The sequence below is a fragment of the Ambystoma mexicanum genome, chromosome 7q, assembly GCF_040938575.1.
Source record: "Ambystoma mexicanum isolate Mex_15411 chromosome 7q, UKY_AmexF1_1, whole genome shotgun sequence".
Classification (NCBI taxonomy): domain Eukaryota; kingdom Metazoa; phylum Chordata; class Amphibia; order Caudata; family Ambystomatidae; genus Ambystoma; species Ambystoma mexicanum.
The window spans coordinates 117,743,484-117,761,931 of NC_090941.1; the positions used below are offsets into that span (position 1 = coordinate 117,743,484).

The 18,448-nt window shown below is 46.3% G+C and overlaps 1 protein-coding gene across 1 annotated transcript in view; it reads left to right on the forward strand.

Moving 5' to 3' along the window:
* WWC3 (WWC family member 3) overlaps positions 1-18,448 on the forward strand; it is a gene marked incomplete at its 5' end in the record, with an annotated part of 1,141,234 nt that overhangs the window by 131,051 nt on the left and 991,735 nt on the right. The window lies entirely within an intron of this gene.

Consider the following 18,448-nt stretch of genomic DNA (forward strand, 5'->3'; position numbering starts at 1 on the left):
CGTAGGAGCATTACCAGATTACTCACCGTAGTGACCACCTTACTCCTACTCCATAGTCCCCTATCCTCCATACGCCCGCCCGCCGTCCCCTCTAATAAGGTTTCTCCGTTATTGCTAATGGGTCTTTGACCCTGCGATAGAAAAGGACTGATGGGCGATGCGTGGGGCGGAGCCAAGGTGGGCGGGGTTACGGCCGCGTGCCGGGCCCCGTGCAGGAAAGAAATGTGGATGCTTTTTACAAAGTGCTCCGGTCCCTTCCCACAGGACGGAGAGATGTCCCATAAGTATGGAGGAAAGGGGACTATGGACTAGGAGTAAGGTGGTCACTGCGGTGAGTAACCTGGTAAAAGTATGCCCCCTGTTCATGTGATGCCAAGTTGACCATTAGCTGTTCTTTACCAAAGTCTGTGAACATGCGCTTCACTTTTCCCTTAGTTGATGAATAAATAAGTCCACTATTGCCACCGGTTAGCCACAGTGATCCAATAGCCTTGATCGCAGCAACTTGGCTATTCTACATTAGGTGGGCTCCAGACCTCATGGCTTTGCATATGCAGGCCTGAAGTGTGGTGTTGGTTGCTCTGGCTAGTTTCCAGTCTGTGTTAAGGCAGCTAGATTGAATCCTCAGCGTCATGGGCAAGATGTCCTATTCAAGGTAGACCCCCATCTATAGAGGACCAAGCTTGGTAGCCTCAGAAGTTTATTTTTTAGCAAAAACGTCTCCGGTTTGTTCACCCTATCCAGGTGGGTCATGGCCGAGATGGCTGCTCCATACATGACGGCAGAGATCTTGTTCTGATACAGCTGTAAGATACAGGCACCAGAATACCCCCTCCGTTGGCAAATGCAGTGATGCGACCCAATGTTGATAGTGAGGAGGATCGCGCCTGTTCAAAGTGCTTGTGACCGTTTAGTTTATTGTCAAGGTTTACCCCAGATATTTATAGACAAATAACGCCTCAAGTAGTGCCCCCTCAAACTTCGAATTTACTTTTTGGGGTATCTTTCTGGACTGGCTGAAGACCATGATTTTGGTTTTAGTAGTATTAACTTTTAGGTAGTTAAGATCTGATTATTTCTTAAGGTTTTTCAGCGCGTTTTGCAGACCTATTGGTGTGAGGTCAATGATGACCAGGTCATCCGCGTAGCCAAGCCTTGTAAAATGGTTAAGCCTATTTTTGGTGGAGTAGTAGCAGCACCCTCTAGTGCACTGCCCACGTTTGAGAGATGGAGATTAAACAGGGTTGGAGCCAGGGTACAGCCGTATTTAAGGCCTTTGTAGGTGTTCAGCCATGATCTAGTCTTCCCTTGCTGATCCAGTCTTATTTTTACTCTAGTCTGGTCATGTTGTAGAACAAGCATCTTGAGCCCCGGAAGTATGCCCCAACCACTTGCTTATTCCAGAGTCACCCTCGGTCTACAGTATCAAAAGCGGCACTGAAGTCTACCATGGCCATGTATACCAGGATCTTTCCCACCTTCCAAGTTTGCTCCACAGTGGTGACTAGTGCCAGACAATTAATGATCATACTGGAGCCTTTACGGAAGCCTGTCTTGTTGAATGGGATGATGTTATGGTCCTAGTAGAATGCAGGCGACTATTTTTGACGAGAACTCTAACATTGCAAGGAGTCTATATAATTCCCTGGATTTTCATGTTTGCCCTTCTTCCAGACAAGAACAAAAATGCTGTCGTGCCAGCTAGAAGGAAATGCCTGAGTAATTTCAATACAGCGGAAATAACCTGTGAAGAATGCATATCCAGATATTAGGATCTAGTTTGATTAATGAACTGCAAATGCCATCTGGGTTAAGAGCCCGCCCTGGATGACCTGCTGGAGATGACTAGCTTGCAGATATCTACCAGACTGGTCTGATACTGCCAGTTAGCTGACGTGAATTCTGTTATGGGCACCACCAGGTCCTCCACCCCAAATTGATATGCTATATGCAGTTTCCGGGCTGATTCTGAAACCCCATGAATGGCACTAGGTGTAGCCTTATGCCCATTAACTATGTTCCAGAATTGTATGGATTCCTGCGTGAGAGACATGGACTAATGCTTTCCATCGTGTGCATACCGAGGTATATTTGGCCTCCTAAGCCAGTTAGCGTATGCTTGTTTAGCAGCCTTGCTCCATCGGACTTGGATAAGCCTTAGCCAAATAGCGCAGCTCCTTATGAAGAAGCCCTTTCTTGTCTCTAATCAATCATATTCATGCAGATGATCGTGGATGATGCAACAGCCAGTCTGCATAGAGGCAGTCTTTTGACCGTAGAACATTGTTTGATAGTGTCCATGCACAATTCAAATCGTTTGATAACTAGAGGAGCCAGCTCAGAAACCATGATGTCATTTGGACAAGTGTTCTACGTTGCTTCAAAGTAGGATTGATTGTGCTACACGCTGTTTCCCATGGAGAGGTCATTCCACAAGATTAGATTTAAGGTTGACTTAATAGTAAGGTCTATAGAGGGGACGGGGTCAGTAGGGTTAATCGTGATGTTAAGGCATGCAATGAGAGGATAGTGGTCACTCTCCGGTCGAAGGTTTATGCACATGGCGTCCACAATCGTGGTTGTTTGCAGTGAACATATAATCAATGGTGCTACTCTCTCCATTCCCTACCAGTGTATAGCTGGGCGGGCAGTCGAATGGAACTGCTCAATTTACCATGGCAAAGCCTGCAGCAAATTGCTTGGACGCCCAGCTCCTGCTACGTCAAAGGGATTTTATAGCGGCCTTGTTTATGGCAGTTGGAGCTCTCGCAGCTCCAACATCGTCCCTCCAGTACAGAGAAATCCAGGATTCTGGCATTAAAGTCGCCACAAATCGGAAGAGGATGAGCATTATCTAGTCAGTCTAAAATACTCTCTAGCTGTTTGACCATATCCAGTTGCACTCTTTCATACGGTGGAACATATATATTTAAGACAATTAGGGTTTGACAAGTGTGGTGCTGTGGGGTAACGGGAAAAGTAATGAGAATGTTATCTGATGGACTGGGAATCTCCTCTATATACAAGACCTGCCTTGCACTAAGTATGAGGCCTCCCTTCGGACAGCCTCTATGGCCCTGAATAGCCAAACATGTTATTAATTTCCATGCATCAACCATTAGTGGAGACGAGCCAAGTTCCTTGGATGCCCACCACACTTAGTCGATCTATGTGGTCTAATAATCCATCTTCATCTCACCAGTGTGTATTTCCACGTGTGTTACAGCTAAAGAGAAGAAAAGGAGAGCAGCCATCGGTAGGTACTGTTGGCCCCTCGTCTCTGTACCAAATTGGCCAACCACTCCCAATGGCACTCTTCTCTGCGAGTAGCTGAAATATTCATGTTGCTTTGATTAGCAAGCGGCCGGCAGAGTTGGCAGCGTCCCTTGCGCCAGAAATTAAGTTGGGCCAATCTTCCCTAACAGGGATACAACCTGCAAAGGTAACCCCCTAAACCCCACATCTCTGGGGCCATCCCCATTACTTTCATTAAATAGTGTTTCGTCAGTCATAGCCCAATTTAAACAGAGATGCACCGTGCTCCATGCTATATGCCAGAGAAGAGTTCGCTTGAAAAGGTACAGCAGTAGGCTGTGGCTCATCCTCCAACATTTCCACTATTTTAATACTGCTCCTGATGTTTCAGTGGAATGGTGGTATGCAGGAGTTCTAATAAGTGATATCGATTGATGTAGAAACTGTCAATCATAGAAAATACTACGTATTTCTAGGGCCTTAACAGTAGATGTGATGTTGGTAGACTTGATATCCAAGAAATTGGTTTCAGTATTGCAGCCAAAGTTCACCTGAGTCATGGCATTGTTGGTACTAGATTGTGCTCTCTTGGTTGCCGTGGTCACAGCAGGTTCAGTTAATGGCTGCGTCGAAAATAACTCTTCCAAGTTATGTAAAGAGTTATCTTGATAGTGCACAGATTTTTGGGGTTTTGCATAATCAGCCTCTTTCATTCTATTGGCGTCTTGACGCACACTAGCCCCAGTGTGCTTGTTCCACACGTGATGTTCTTGGCCACACTCCTTAGTTGTCACTCCTATCGTTTGAGCATTGCATTGGATTTCAGACGATACATTCGAGACAGTTATTCAGGTGTATTGCGTTCCACATGCCAAAGAGGGTAGAAAGAACTGCCTGAGCGGCAGTAAGGATGGTCGACATGGCAGATTAACTTAATTGCTTCTGTAGGGTATTCAGCCCTTTTTTTCTTGGTGAGATCCTCCTACATAATTGCCTGTTTGGCGCTTTTATTCTTCTTTCTCTGGTACCAAACACTCGAATTTGGATCAATCACCATGTATTTTTTTAATCTCTAAACCAGAGTGGACTCTATTGGAAACGGAGTGTTCCAGCACTGGACCGGTCATAGAATTCATCCTATTGTCCATGGCCTCTATTCATGCAGAAATAGAGTTCTGGGCTTTCATTTTGTTAGTCATCCCAGCGTTTTGGGGGCTCTACTACAGCTCACGTTTTTGCCAACTTGACATTGATGGTATTGCACTTGTAGGTCAGCTTGACGAGTAGGTTCTCGAGAATGCCAAATCAGTTATAGCTTCAGATGTAGTGCTGTAATTTGCCAGATATCTTAATTCCTCTGTGGCAGTGCTCCCCAGCAATTTATTCCTGCAAGCCATAAAAAACTGTAACGACTTGTTTTAAACCCACAATACCAATTTCCTTCCTAGCAACCCTCATACGTCTTACGTTATTGTTGGCATGCTTTTCTGAGCGATGTGTTTATTTTGGGCCTTAACTATTTTGTAAACCTAGTTCTCATACCTAGCTTCATGCAATGATGGTGAATTTTGGAACCAAAACAGCAGTTTCAAAAGAAGTTCTTGAATAGAAAAGGGCGTCACCCAAGCAGCAAGTTTCCTTTTCTGAGAAGCCAAAGTTCACAGTGAGGGATTAATCTAGGTTGCAAAGCCATGTTCAACTACAGAATTTCACAACACCACCACTGGCGGGCATGACAGAGGACCTGGCAGGGTAACGGACTGATGAAAGCAGACTTGCATGAAGAAATCCACTGTCCCGTTTATAAAGAGGCACGTAGTTCACATTTAATTTTTTTAGCAAAATGCCTATAATTGTATTGAATATGCCACTGGTTTGCTTCATTAAGTATGGGTAGAAAATGGAGGCGAGTTTGAGCCGTACTTATCCTATTTATGGCCTCCAGCATTTTTAATCGATGACCAGACCTTTACATTCAGCTGAGCAGCAGACACATCGCTATTCTGTTGAGAAGATATGGGCCTGGCCAGAACAGAGATTGCTGCCACCCTCACTCTGCTTTTTGGTTAAGCTACTGCTTCCAAACTACAATATGAAGCGTCCATGCTGCTCCATCTTGTACACTTGAGAACCCCAGAGAAGCACGGTGGGGATGTAGGGCAGGACACAGTCCTTGCTAAAGTAGTTTGTCTTTCTTGGAAAGGTCAGCTATATCCTTTCTTTTTGTTTTCCTTGCCGGCCAAGTTCATATTATTTGCACTAGTCCAGGTGTTTTGTACTATGCCACTGGCTAGTGCACCATAATACAATCGAACCTGCTGTCATAACGGCTTGAGGGTGGATGAATTATACTTGGTATGCTGTTGAGAGGGTGGTGAGTTGAATCTTTGGGGCTGGGGTGTTTTGGGGCATCTGGTAAGTGCGTGAAGCTTGATTTGGTGGAGTTTGAGTCTGAGAATGTTGGATGTCCTGCACACTGCCTTGCTGTCTCATGTATGTGATGAAGTGGGGATGGTTCCTAAAATGTTTCTATTGGTAACACAGGGTGGCGCAGTTCATACAGTGGTTTGTCCGGACCTTTCTAGGCTGTTAGATCAGGGGTATTGGCACAGTCTTGTGAGTCCTGCCAGGTGCACTAGGACTATGCATCACATGTTAAGCTTTGTATCTTTACCATGCTGCTTCGGATAGGGGCTCCATAGAGTGTGAAAGGTTGATGCTCTTGGCCATTAAATCAACTTCGACACGTAAGATAATGCGGTTTCGAAAGAGTGATGTGTGTGTTTCACATTGCTAAGCCTGGTGGTTGGAGTACTTTCAGAACTTGGTATACACTTCATAGGCGTATGGCTTTCAGAAAAGCACCCCATAGGGCATCATGACCTGTGAGACCTAGAAGGGCTGGCCACCAGGCTTTTGTAACCTTTACTTTCCAATTTAAAAGGACTATACTTAAACTGGCACCACAAGCACAATCCTCTTCTCCGGGGAATCCCTAATACTTACATGCCAGTAAGACCAGGGCAACCTATGTGTAGCCAGTCCATGTGACACAAAATATCCAGGTTTAGAATTGAAGCCCGAAACAGCAGCTTTACTCACTGCATGGATTTTTTTCGAATAGGTGTTTATGTAGGCCAGGCATGAACTCCCAAGATGGCGTCTTTGGAGTAGTTTCCCCCCTCTGCTGACGTATTTTCAGATTGGAATTTGAATTCCCAAAATTGTGGTGGTGTGGCATATGCCCAAACGTCAGCTTGTGCTTATTGACAAGGCTCAGGGTTTTGGTTCAGAAGGCACGTGCTCTTTTGTCACCTTCGAGTATTTTGTGAGCAGCAGGGGCGTTTCTAAGGGGGGGGTTAAGGGGGCTATAGCCCCTGATCTTTTGGTTGTAGCCCAGAATAGAATCTCAGGAGCTACAGCCAAAAGACTAGCTAGTCCCCAGTCCCAACAGTACCGACAACAGCTTAGCCCCGGGTCTTTTCCAGACCTAGCAACTCCCCTGGTGAGCAGCAAGATTTCTCTCCTATTCTCACCAAGTTTCTGCCTTTGTGTCTTGTAAAGACTACAACTCTGCACACTGCAGATGAACGCATGATGTATGGTCCTACGTGGCAAATCTGCAAGACGTTTGGCTGAAACGTGCTGCACCGAATTTGTTCAAACGAGAAAGCAGAGAAGGTGAACACAAAGTTCCTTGTTGCTTTGATGTGGGTCAATCCTTTTTAAAATGGTGTGATTTGTAAAGCTTGATTTCTTTCTAGAAGGCATTCTTAAAATTCCTAGTAAATAGGCTTGGCTATTGGAGCGCCCAGAAATGCTGGTGCCAGGGGTAAGCATGTCAAGTTCAAGCTGCTAGCTGGGCATGAAGTCCTTTGCAGCCTCCATTCTCTTCATGCACACTACCCAGTGTCTCTTATTCTGCACCGGCGAGTGCACATTTTGAGCCCTGCTCGAGGAATAAATTGGTAGATGTGGGGAGCTTTTCTAGAGCAGCCATTACACATTCAAATAAATATGAGTTTATCATCAGGAAAAACGTATAGGCCCAGATGCAGATCAGTGTGCCAAATGAGGGATCTAAATATAAATGTTTGGTGAGCCTGATCGAAAAGCAGTCCGAGAATCACCCACGAATTGGGAGCTGCATACAGTGAAAAAGGAGCTAGTAAATATTCTCCCACAAATCTTACTTTTACATGAGGCAAACTATAACTTTTGTCCATATATGGCATAATTTTCTTTAAATGGCTCCTATATGTGAGGTAGTGTCCCTTTTTTATACACATTCCCAAACACAACTACTGGTCTATAGTTGTATGACACAAGTAAGACTGTGGAGTGAAATGTAGCTCCTGGTAGCTGTTGGTGTCAAGCCGGCAACAAATGTCCCAGCAATAATGGAGTTAACTGCTAGGCAATCAACTTTTTAAATGTCTTTCAGAATGCAATATGTTTAGATCCTCGTGCTTTTGTTTCAGTAGTAGTAGCTGCCCAATTTAATGGCCCTCCATTTTCCACCTCATAAGGGTAAGGGGCTGCCAGTATTAAAACTTGTGTCCAGCAGGCTAAGCCGAGATATCTGGAGCAAGCACTGAACTCGGAGCTATTTTTCCATTGTAAAGATAGACTATTAGAAGCCCCCTGTATGTTTTGGTCTGATTTCACTTTTCTTTATTTTGAAGTGTGATGCCTTAAATTTGAGTATATAAGGAACGTCAAGAATGCATCCGATACTTCGTGGTTTAAAGTTTCTCTGTTCTGGAAACTTGAAGCGACTCAAACAAATGTCTCTGGTTGACCTTTAAATGAAGCTCATCCGAGCAGAAACTCTATTTTATTGATCCCTACAAATGTTTTAACGTCACCCAATAATACAGCTTTCACGCCCCGGAAGGGGGTTGGGGGGGGGGGGTGGTTAGACATGGGCTTTAACATCCCACCAGCGGGCCATTAAAACCCATGTCTGCCACTCCCTCTCCTCTCCATGCCAGGGCGTGAAAGCTATTCGCACCCTGGGATTCTTCTTTTTTTTTTTAAATCATTTTTTATTTTTTTTCTGCTGACGGGAGATCAGCCCATCTCCCGTTGGAGTAAAGATTTTTTTAAAAATGGCTGCTGCCTTTGAAATGGAAAAGGGACTAGGTCCCTTTCCGGATGATGGCAGCCATGGAAAGCATGTTCCAAAATGGCTGCTGTCAACCGAAAAGGGACCTACTCTTTTTCAGGCGGCGGACTGACAGATGATCGGGAGCAGAAGTGGAGGGGAGGATAATCTGCTGATTATGGGGGTGGGGAGGCAACCATGAGAGACTCCCTGTTGTCTCCCCACATTGGCGGTGAAACAAAAGGAAATGGGGTGGGTGGAGTGCCTCGGGTGGCTGCAACAGCAGGCATGGATTGTGCATTCTTGCCTGCTGTTCCACCGACCCGATTGGTTGGCTCACCCTTCCCGGGTGCGAATATGGGGTTCTATGTATTATATTTACTATTGCACTGTCTTATAAGCTCGAATAACTGTTATTGTCTCAGAGAAATTTGGACTTCCCTTGTGCAAATCAAGTATTGTCACTTCTTCAATATGCTGGCACAGTGTTAATTAAATATCTTTACCTTTTTTGTTTTAAAAAATAAAAATAAAAATTTAGAAAGGCAACTCGGAGCGTTCTTTCTAAATCGAACTTTCCTGCCCCTCACCACACATGGTCTGACAGTCTGTGCGGCTGAAAGACTCCACTCATGGGTTTGCGAGGTAAGCATATGTGTCTGTGTATGTTTTGGGGAAATGTTTGTAGCGTGGAGGGGGAGATGGTAGGTGTATTTGTGGGGGGTCGTGAAGGAGTGTTTGTTGCATAGAAGGGCGAGTGCAGGTGAGTAAGTGCAAGGGCGTGTGTTTCTGTTTGTGTTTGCTGTTCTGCATGTGGAGGGAGGGGGAGTTTTGGGTAGGATTGTATTTAGTGGGGAAGGGAGGGGGCAGGAGAAGCAAAGGGGAGTTTATGGGTGAATGCCCCCGATTTAAAGAGTGCAGGCTCAGTGTTTAAGGGGTTATGGGGGATGAACCCCGCCCTTAAAGTGTGAAATATTGAAGGCTGCAATTAAATTGGCTTAAAATAGTATTTTTTTTGCGTGCAGCCTTCAATATTCGGAAATATCAAATCTAACTGCGAGCACTGGTCTTTTTAATAACTAACAGAAATCTACATAGTTTCCCCACGGCTGTTGAATTCATCTAGCATATCGTGAGCCTTTGATCTTTAAGCCTTCTCTAGAATGAGGGATTGTAGGCTCTGTGGTTTTAGGGAGAAAAGCCTTATATGGGGTCTTTCTGATGAGTGGTTTGGAGGCATCCGAATTCATTTGGTATGCCAAATAAGGGCCTATGCAATTCTTTGATACTTTGATCGCTCGGATAGTCCGAATGATGAGCCGGTTTTGGGAAACATATGTTAATAAAACTAATTAGGGGCTTGGGGGGTGGACGGACTACCAATCTGCTTAGGTTCCTCCAATTTACCATTTGAGTTGATGAGACAATTGCATGATCTTACGGCTGTGGTTATCAAAAGTTTTCCCAGGTGATTTGGTGCAGTGTAAAGGCTTTGTAACATAACCTAACTTGACCTGTATTTCTCAGACCACATTCAGTGTGGGGGTCGAGTCCAGGCTGCTTGTGGCCTACTTTGGGGATTTGCCCACTGCGTTTCTCAGAATGATCTATAGTCTGCATAGACCATTTGCATTGGGTGGCATGCATGCGGGCTGACTATGCTGTTCAATAAGGATTTCTCTTTTGTCACAGATGCCATTTTATTTTTACAGGAGGGCCCACTGCTTGTGTTGGTCAAATGCTATGATTACCCTGCCACCACTCATGCCTAAAGGGAAAACTCCATATTTTTGCTTGCATCCCGGTCCTGGAGCAGGTCTATATTCTAAATCATTATGTTTAAAGAATCTCTGCCACCTAACAGCCATAATAATGGATATCACAGATCGACTAATTCCGATGGCCAGGGCCTCATGACCTCAAGGCGGTAGCTTCACTTATGCAGTCCACTTCATTGCACCTATAACACACATTAGTGAATCGCAGATGCCATGGATGGAGCTTGAAGGGTTGGACCCACCTTTTCTACCCTACTTTCGTTTTCCGTTCTACACAGCTAGCTCTGGTCTCCTTCACATCTAAGCGTTCGCTTGGCAGTACCTGGTCAGTTCCCAGGGTCTTGCAGGAGACACCTAAAACCTTAACTGTCAGGCCTCCATGCTTCAAGTACATCTTGGGACCCCCCCATAACCACGCTCGGACCAATTCTAACACCGGCTTGCAAGTACTAGAAACTGGCATCGCAGGAATGTACTAGATATCACAAGATGTTTTTCTCCTCTTTCCTCTCGGCATTCTGTTCTGGCCACTGCCAAGAAGTACACATGCACCTGTAATACTACAATTTCATCCCCTCTACCTCAACCCCGTTGTATCTTTCTAATCATCAATCTATTTGTTTTGTATTCTTAGTACCGCTTTTCCATGTCTCTTCAATTTTCCATTTTCCTTTCCTCCACAGTCTAAGTCATAAGATCTGGTAACCCTGGACTGTGTTAAAAAAACGAAAAAAAAGAAAAAGCATTTTGTGCACAAGTCCCAGTGATGTTACCTCACTACGGTGTTTATGGACAAAGTTTAAAAGTTTCTAAATAGAACTGTCGGAGCTCGGTGGAACTGCTGGAGGCAGGCAAGGGAGGCTTGGAAGGGAAGAGGGCGACAGTGCTGGCACATTCATATGCAATCAAAGCGACTGGAAAATGTCAGCATCACTGTTTTTGACCATTTCAGTGGTCCTTAAAGTTACATTGTCCTATATTTTTTTCAACTCTGACTTACATTGACATGTGGGAATGTGGTGTAGATTTCAGAGCGGGGCATCCAACTTTTTCTGGTATCACTGTGTTGAAATACATTGTGTGGATAGCTGCAGGGGTGTTTCTAGGTTTGGAAAAGTTCCAGGACTACGCTAATATCGGGACTGTCAGGACTCTGGACTAGCTAGCCTTTTGGGTGTAGCTCCTGAGCTTCTATCCTGGGCTAAAACCAAAAGACTTAGGGCTTCAGCCCCCCACCCCCCGCACCCTTTAGCAACTCCTCTCAATAGCTGTCTAATTATAGGCACGAGACACAAAGCCGGCACAAACTATCAAGGCCCTTCCCTCATTCATTCCTCCTCTCTGCTGCAACTTTCATGATTGGCCCTGCTCACCGGGTTACTACAGCTTCTGACCTGCCTGCACACAGCGCAGTAAGAAGCGCTCGCTTTGCTGTTAAGACCTGCAGTTTAGCTGCAACAACAAAATGTGCATTGGCTGCTGGTAGCCTGAAGGCTGTATGGGAACCAGATCCTTTCCCTGGTTTGTATCCATCATGTGGGGTTTGGGATTTTATTTCACTTTACAAACTTGTGCCTCATGCTATGGTGGCCCTTTCAAGATGGCTGCACCGGATTTTTAATTTTTTTTTTTTGTGGTGCTGCCTTGCCTGCACTCCCGCTCCCATTGATTGCCTTGGCCTAGATAGGCCAATCACTTCAACCGGGAAGCGGGAGCCGGCACAAATTGCCAAGTCCCACGACAAAAGCCCTGTCTGCACTTGTATGCTACCTAGATGCCCCCCCTGATGGCGTGTGTCCCTACCCCCACTCTTGCCCCCCCTTGATGGCATGTCCCTTCTCCACCCCACCCCCTTAACCCCCGGTGATGGCGTGTCCCTACTCCCCCCGCCCTGCCCTCTGTGATGGCGTGTGTCCCTACCCCCCCATTGGCATGTCTCCCTATTCCCCCCCTTACCCCCTATGATGGCGTGTGTCCCTACTCCCCTCCCTTGCCCCCCATGATGGCGTGTCCATACTCCCTCCCCTTGCCCCCATGGTGGCGTGTGTCCCTACCCCCCCTTACCCTCTATGATGGCGTGTGTCCCTACTCCCCTGCCCCCTGTGATGGTGTGTCCCTACTAACCCCCACCCCCTCCCTTGCTCCCTGTGATGGTGGGTCCCTACCCCCACCCCCCTCTCTGTGATGGTGTCCTTCCCACCACAACCCCGCCCCCCGTGATGGCATGCATGTTCCTACTCTCCCCTTGCCCCCTGGGATGGCATGTGGTGTCCCTACTCCCCCCCCCCTTGCCCACTGTGATGGCGTGTGTACCTACTCCCCCCCTTTGGTGTGTCCCTTAACCCCCCCCCCCCCGTGATGGCGTGTGTCCCTACCTCCCCCTCCCTCCCCCCGTGTTGGCATGTGCCTACTCCCCACCCTTGGACCCTGTGATTTTTCGTGTGTGTATTCCCCCACAGTGATTTTCGTGTGTGTATTCCCACCCCCATCCCTGCCCCACCCGCGTGATGTGCGCCCACCACCCTAGGGTCTCCCTTGATGGTAAAAGATTCTGTTGTGTAGTCTTGAGAAGAATGCTTGAAAAGTACACCAATCATAGTAAGATTGCACACATCTGTGTGCGTATCTTACTATGGTTTGGGTACTTTTCAAGCCATGAAAGAAATTGCTCCATTTTAAAACTATTGCGAACAACCTTTGATCGGAGTTCAACTGCCAGCTCCGTCCCTTCTGAATTCCGTCTCCTTGGAACTCGGCCTCTCCTCCAAACTCCTCCCCCAGGCCTTGTGGGATCCCCCTTCAAACTTGTTTCCATTTCCACCACTGGTGTTGCGCCATTCTAGACGTGCTTCCGGCCCCTCCTCTGCAATCTCGTTGCAAAAAGAAAATATTGCTTTAATATCGCTCACATGGAATGAATAGGCATACCTGGTTAACTCTTAGGGAGGGGGGGTGTCAGAGCTGTATTCCTGCGGGCATGGAAGGCACGCTTCAATTCCCATAGACTGATATTGCGTAGCAATTATAGTTATGTACGCATGCGCGAGCAGCATCGAGGCTCGCGCATGCGCTATGACATTAAAGGCGGTGCGCCGGCGACCGGAGCAGACATACGTCTCCGGCGCCTCTCTCTGTGTGCCTGCCTGCATGCGTGAGTGTTTGTATGAGTGAGACCCCATCACGCCCTGAGGCCCATAACACTGGCGACGAGGGCGGACACGGAGCCATCCTCCTCTCCGAAGACATCGGAGTGAAGGAACGTTACTGCGTGTGTATCGATCGGATGCACACGGACCCGCACGCACGGCGGCCATTTTCTTACTCTACTCTACACACGGATTGCAGTGGTTGCGGCTGGAAATTTGCTCGGACAATGGGTCACTGTTTCAGGGCCAGGGTTTTGCTCAATACTGTGAGGACAGGGGAATAAAACATCGCAAAATAATCCCACTATGGCCGAAAGCAAATGGCGAGGTGGAACGGTTTATGCGAAAGCTCAACAAAGTGTTCCGCATATCGGTGAATGGGGGAGAAGATCTCAGGCGAAATCTGGTCGAGTTTCTCAGAGAGTATCGTACGACCCCACATCAGTCCACCGGAGTCGCCCCCCGCAGAAGCCCTTTTCAAAAGAATAGCAAGAGGTCTACTACCCGAAGTTGAAGAAAGACCACCAGGAGAGATCAACAACTGCAACGTTGCTTCAGCGAGGGCCACTCTGAATGAGAAGGAGACTACACGGCGAAGACTACCCGAGAGGGCGATTGCAATAGGTGACACCGTGCTGGTGCGCAACGGGAAGCCAGAGGGGAAGTTATCACTGCCGTATGAACCACAACCACTGGGCGTGACCCACGTCAAAGGGTCGATGGTCACGGCCGCCAATGCAAGAGGGACTGTTACCAGAAATATTTCGTTCTTCAAGCGCATAGAAACTGCAACCCCTGAAGCAGCCGTCAGAGATGACCCCGACCCGAATACTGGAGTGCCGGTGGAAGACGATGGGCCGCCAGAAGCTCCGGTGGCACCCGAGGACCCCGACGCCGGAGCACGCAGGTACACCCGGGCGGGGCGCAAGCCACCGCTGAGGTTCAAAGACTTCATCATGGACCCTACCTCGTAATTAAGGCATAGTGATCGTGAAAGCTATGATGGACCCTGTTGGTTCCCATGTTTGATAACGTTAATTTTGTTTTGGGGGGGAAAAGGAGGGATGTTGCGTAGCAATTATAGTTATGTACGCATGCGCGAGCAGCATCGAGGCTCGCGCATGCGCTATGACATTAAAGGCGGTGCGCCGGCAGTTTGCGCCGGCGACCGGAGCAGACGCTCGTCTCCGGTGTCCTCTGTGTGCCTGCCTGCATGCGTGAGTGTGTGTATGAGTGAGACCCTGTCACGCCCTGAGGCCCATAACTGCTGCTATAGTGGCAGGACTATATCAAACACCGCCGAACGGCGCTTCTGTTTCTTTTATCAGTTGTCTTTGAAGTGGTACACTTTTTGCAGTTGCAAAGTATGTGCCGTTTTGTCCTGACAATATTTGGACGATAGCGACCAGTAAAGCTAAGAACGGTTTGCGTTAACATTCCAGTGTGGAGTTCCTGTCTTCCAGGCATATTTTTTTTTACCAGTGACGATCAAAATCTGTGAAGCAGACAGGAGACCATTGTGCTGCACACATCTAGCGGCTTGCTTTGCCACCGGTCGTTTCTTTCCAGGTGTTCTTTAAGGACACGTTTATATACGGCAGGCACTGAAAGGGAATCACTGTATGCATTTTTAAATTCAAGGTGCAATTTTAATCATGATCCGCTCCCGCCTTCCATGTTTAAATGTGTAAAACCAGGGAAGTTTCCACCTTGCCTAGTCAATAAGTGCCGTCGGCGCTTGGCTCCTGTCGTCCCTTGCCAGATATTCAGGGTTTGTGGTCGGCGCACTTTCTTTATGGGCCAGGTTGGGGTGTGTTATGCGTCTTCCCCTTCCTTACAGGCTTGGCTCATACTTTTATGCAGCACTCTGTTAAATCCCCTGCTGACTTTAACATCCTGCTTCCTTTCGGTTCCCAACTGCTGGGGGAAAATTCTGTTCCGTGCAATGCGAAAATGTCAGACTAGTTTTGTAGCCGAGCGTCCCTTTGAACTTCAACGGCGATGCACAGCATGGATGTCTTGGAATGGTGTTTCAGCACATGTATGCATTGTGGAGAGCAACTTTTAACGGTTTTCCTTTGCTTTGTTTTTGGGGGGGGGGGAGTGGTAAGCCTGGGATGCTATTCCATGTGAAAAGGTTTTCTTTTTGAAGGTTGCATGCTGTTGCAACAAACAGCTGCCACCAGCCAGTGCGTTGACAGGCGCCAAGCTGGGTCCACCGGCTAGGAGAAACGGACTACAGCGTATCTTTGAGGGACTTTGCCCTTGGGGACTTAACTTTCGGACGGTTTCGCATATATACGTCCTACGGGTAAAATGGGACCACTTTATTGGAAGGTGTAAATGCATACTCTGGTCAGTTAGTGTTAAACCTAATTTTGCCTACTTTAACCCCATATGGGACTATTTTGGCACACTGCCAGTGTGTTTTACTTTGACTGCAAGCAAAATAAATGGGGCGCACAAAGCAATCCTCACGCAAGTTAGTTTATTCTTTGGTTACCACTGCGTTTCGTGCATCAATCGCTTTATCAAAATAAACCAGTATGTGTGTTTTATCTTAAAACCAGCAACCTCACTAGGCCTTCCACACAGCGTAAGCATTACTAAACTCCATGCGACATTGGATTTTCAGGGTAAGGCAGACAACACACTGACAGATGACAGTGAATGTCGAAGGAGGACGGGTATTCCACGATCGATTTTACTAGTCAGTAGGTCAAAGTATAGAAGACAATTAAATGGCCTACTATGTAATTTGTAAATTAAGCTCATATCACATTTGCATTTCACATTTTGGGCCTCATCATGAGTTGGGCGGAGCAGTAAAAATACTGCAGCAATGCTATTACCGCTGCATTATCGTTCTGGCCAATCCTGAGTTTGGGGGAAACTGAGCATTCGCCCCCATTTTCGGTGCAATTGCCGCGGTGCAATTACCACTGTGGTAATTGTGCCAAAACCGCAGTAATTGCACCAAAAATGCTCCATTGAGATCCATGGACTCAATAAAAATGGGGATTTACCCCACCACCGGAACTTGTGATCCAGCGCAAATAGCAAATAGCGCTGGATCAAGTTGCGGTAACGCCAATTGCGCTGGGCGGTATCACAGCAGATTTATTGCCGGGATACCACCCAATCATGATGAGGCCCTTTGTCATTAATCGTCCTTCATAAGCATGGCATACAATGTGTCATTATGAAAAAAGTTAGAAGACCCTTTCCTTCATGTATTGCCATAGTTATGGCATTGCAGTGCAGTGGATCTTTGCCAAAGTTTGTCCGTTGTATGCTTCTATCAATGTATTATGTCACGCAGCAATTGAAGGCACAGCCGTGTGGTTGGGTGCTGTGCTTTATGGTGTCAAAACATTTAGAACATACTTTTTTTTCCCCCCTTCAGTTATCTGAGTCGCTTTGGTCTGCTAAGTATGCAAACAAGTAACATACATTTTCAACATGAAGTGTTTGCTATATGTGCATGCAGGGTACATATAATGTGCATATGGGAAGTATTGCCGAGCCTCATTACAGCCAGTTTGTCTGGGGTCGGAATTCTGGATCTTCGCACACTGCTTCCTCCACCTCTTGATGCAACAACATCTTGTTCATTGGCAATCCCTAACTATGCCCATGCATAAAAACACATCTTCTCTGATGCACTCGCATAGCGCACCACACCCAGAATGTGTGAGACTGCTGGATGTGCCGTTGCAGGACTTGGAATCTCTCCCAAAAGTTATATTTGCATGCACTGGTTACTGTATGGTATCGTGATGTCTTTCTCCTGCAATGTACTGCTTACTTTCTATGTTCTGACTACCGTATTGTAACGTTTAATATTTTACAAATTTGTAAAGAGGAGTGCTTATATATTTAACTGAAAAGCTGTTTTGCTTAATTATATCCCATAAAGATGAGAAATTGGCTGAAGACCAATTCCTTGAGTCCTTTCTAGGCATGATACGCAGGTAGCGTATATCGTCTCATGAATACCTTAAGGTAAAAGTTGGCGATACCTCCTTTGTTGTCCCAAAGGTTCCCCAGTGGTATAAAACTAGAGTTTTATAAATTTACATTAAACCATGATATTCCCCTATAACTATGGATTTCCTCAATTACTGCCCATTCTAAAGGGAGAGAATACGACACATGAATCAAAATGTTGCCGGAAAAAAGCCCCCATTTATATTCTTGCGCTCAATTTGTGATATCTATAATTTCTATTGACTGCCGCCAGTGGTTCTATTACCGAGGCTAACCACAGGAGTCAGAAGGAGCAACCCTGCGTAATCACTCGTATGAAGTGAAAAGTAATTGGAACGAATCTGGCATTCTCTTTTTCAAACGGCATGTAATAGTTTCTTGTGAAGGTGAGATGCGGTGGGCAGTACAAGGAAAAGCACTCTTTACCTGGGTGAAATTTCCTCCAGTCGTCTGTCCAAAAGTGGTGATGGAGGAATTTCCCAAATATTTCAATTTCCATTCTTGTTTGGCTCTGCGCTCCCTTCCTCATAGAGGCCTAGGCATTAAAGAACATTTTTAAACAACCAACCCCACCAAAAAGTCCCACCCTCGGCCCAATCTGATATAAACATTAAAACATGTGTACAAAATTCTATTTGCCATTGGTTAGAGGAGTGGACTGTCCCACAGGTTGGACCTATTCTCCCTTTAACCAGATTAAACACCCTGAAAAGCCCCTCATTACAGCACACACAACATACCTGAGACTTCTACAGTACAATACCAACTTTGCCTGCCTTCCAATCGCTTGAGGTGCTAAACCTTTACCCCAACTTCTCACAATACATTTTGAATTCTTCCCCATTCCTAAATTTGGTCCCTTGAAGAAAAAAATTTCTGAAAATCATGTGCTGCCAACAATCTTTTTGACGTGAAATTAAGCTCCTTTCTATTTTAATACTTCAGGCATATTCAACCATCTTGTGTAGGACCTAGTATAGTCTTCTCATGAACAGACCGTAATTGTTTGTTCCTCATACGAAGAACCACAATCTGGACACTTGGGCCAACCCTTCCGAATCCTCCACCTATCCATCCCCTCCCAAACGCAATGAAGGGTCTTTCACACAACAAATCTAGCCTCTTACATATGTAAGTAGATATGAGGTGGACACTAGAGGCTAAATTGACTT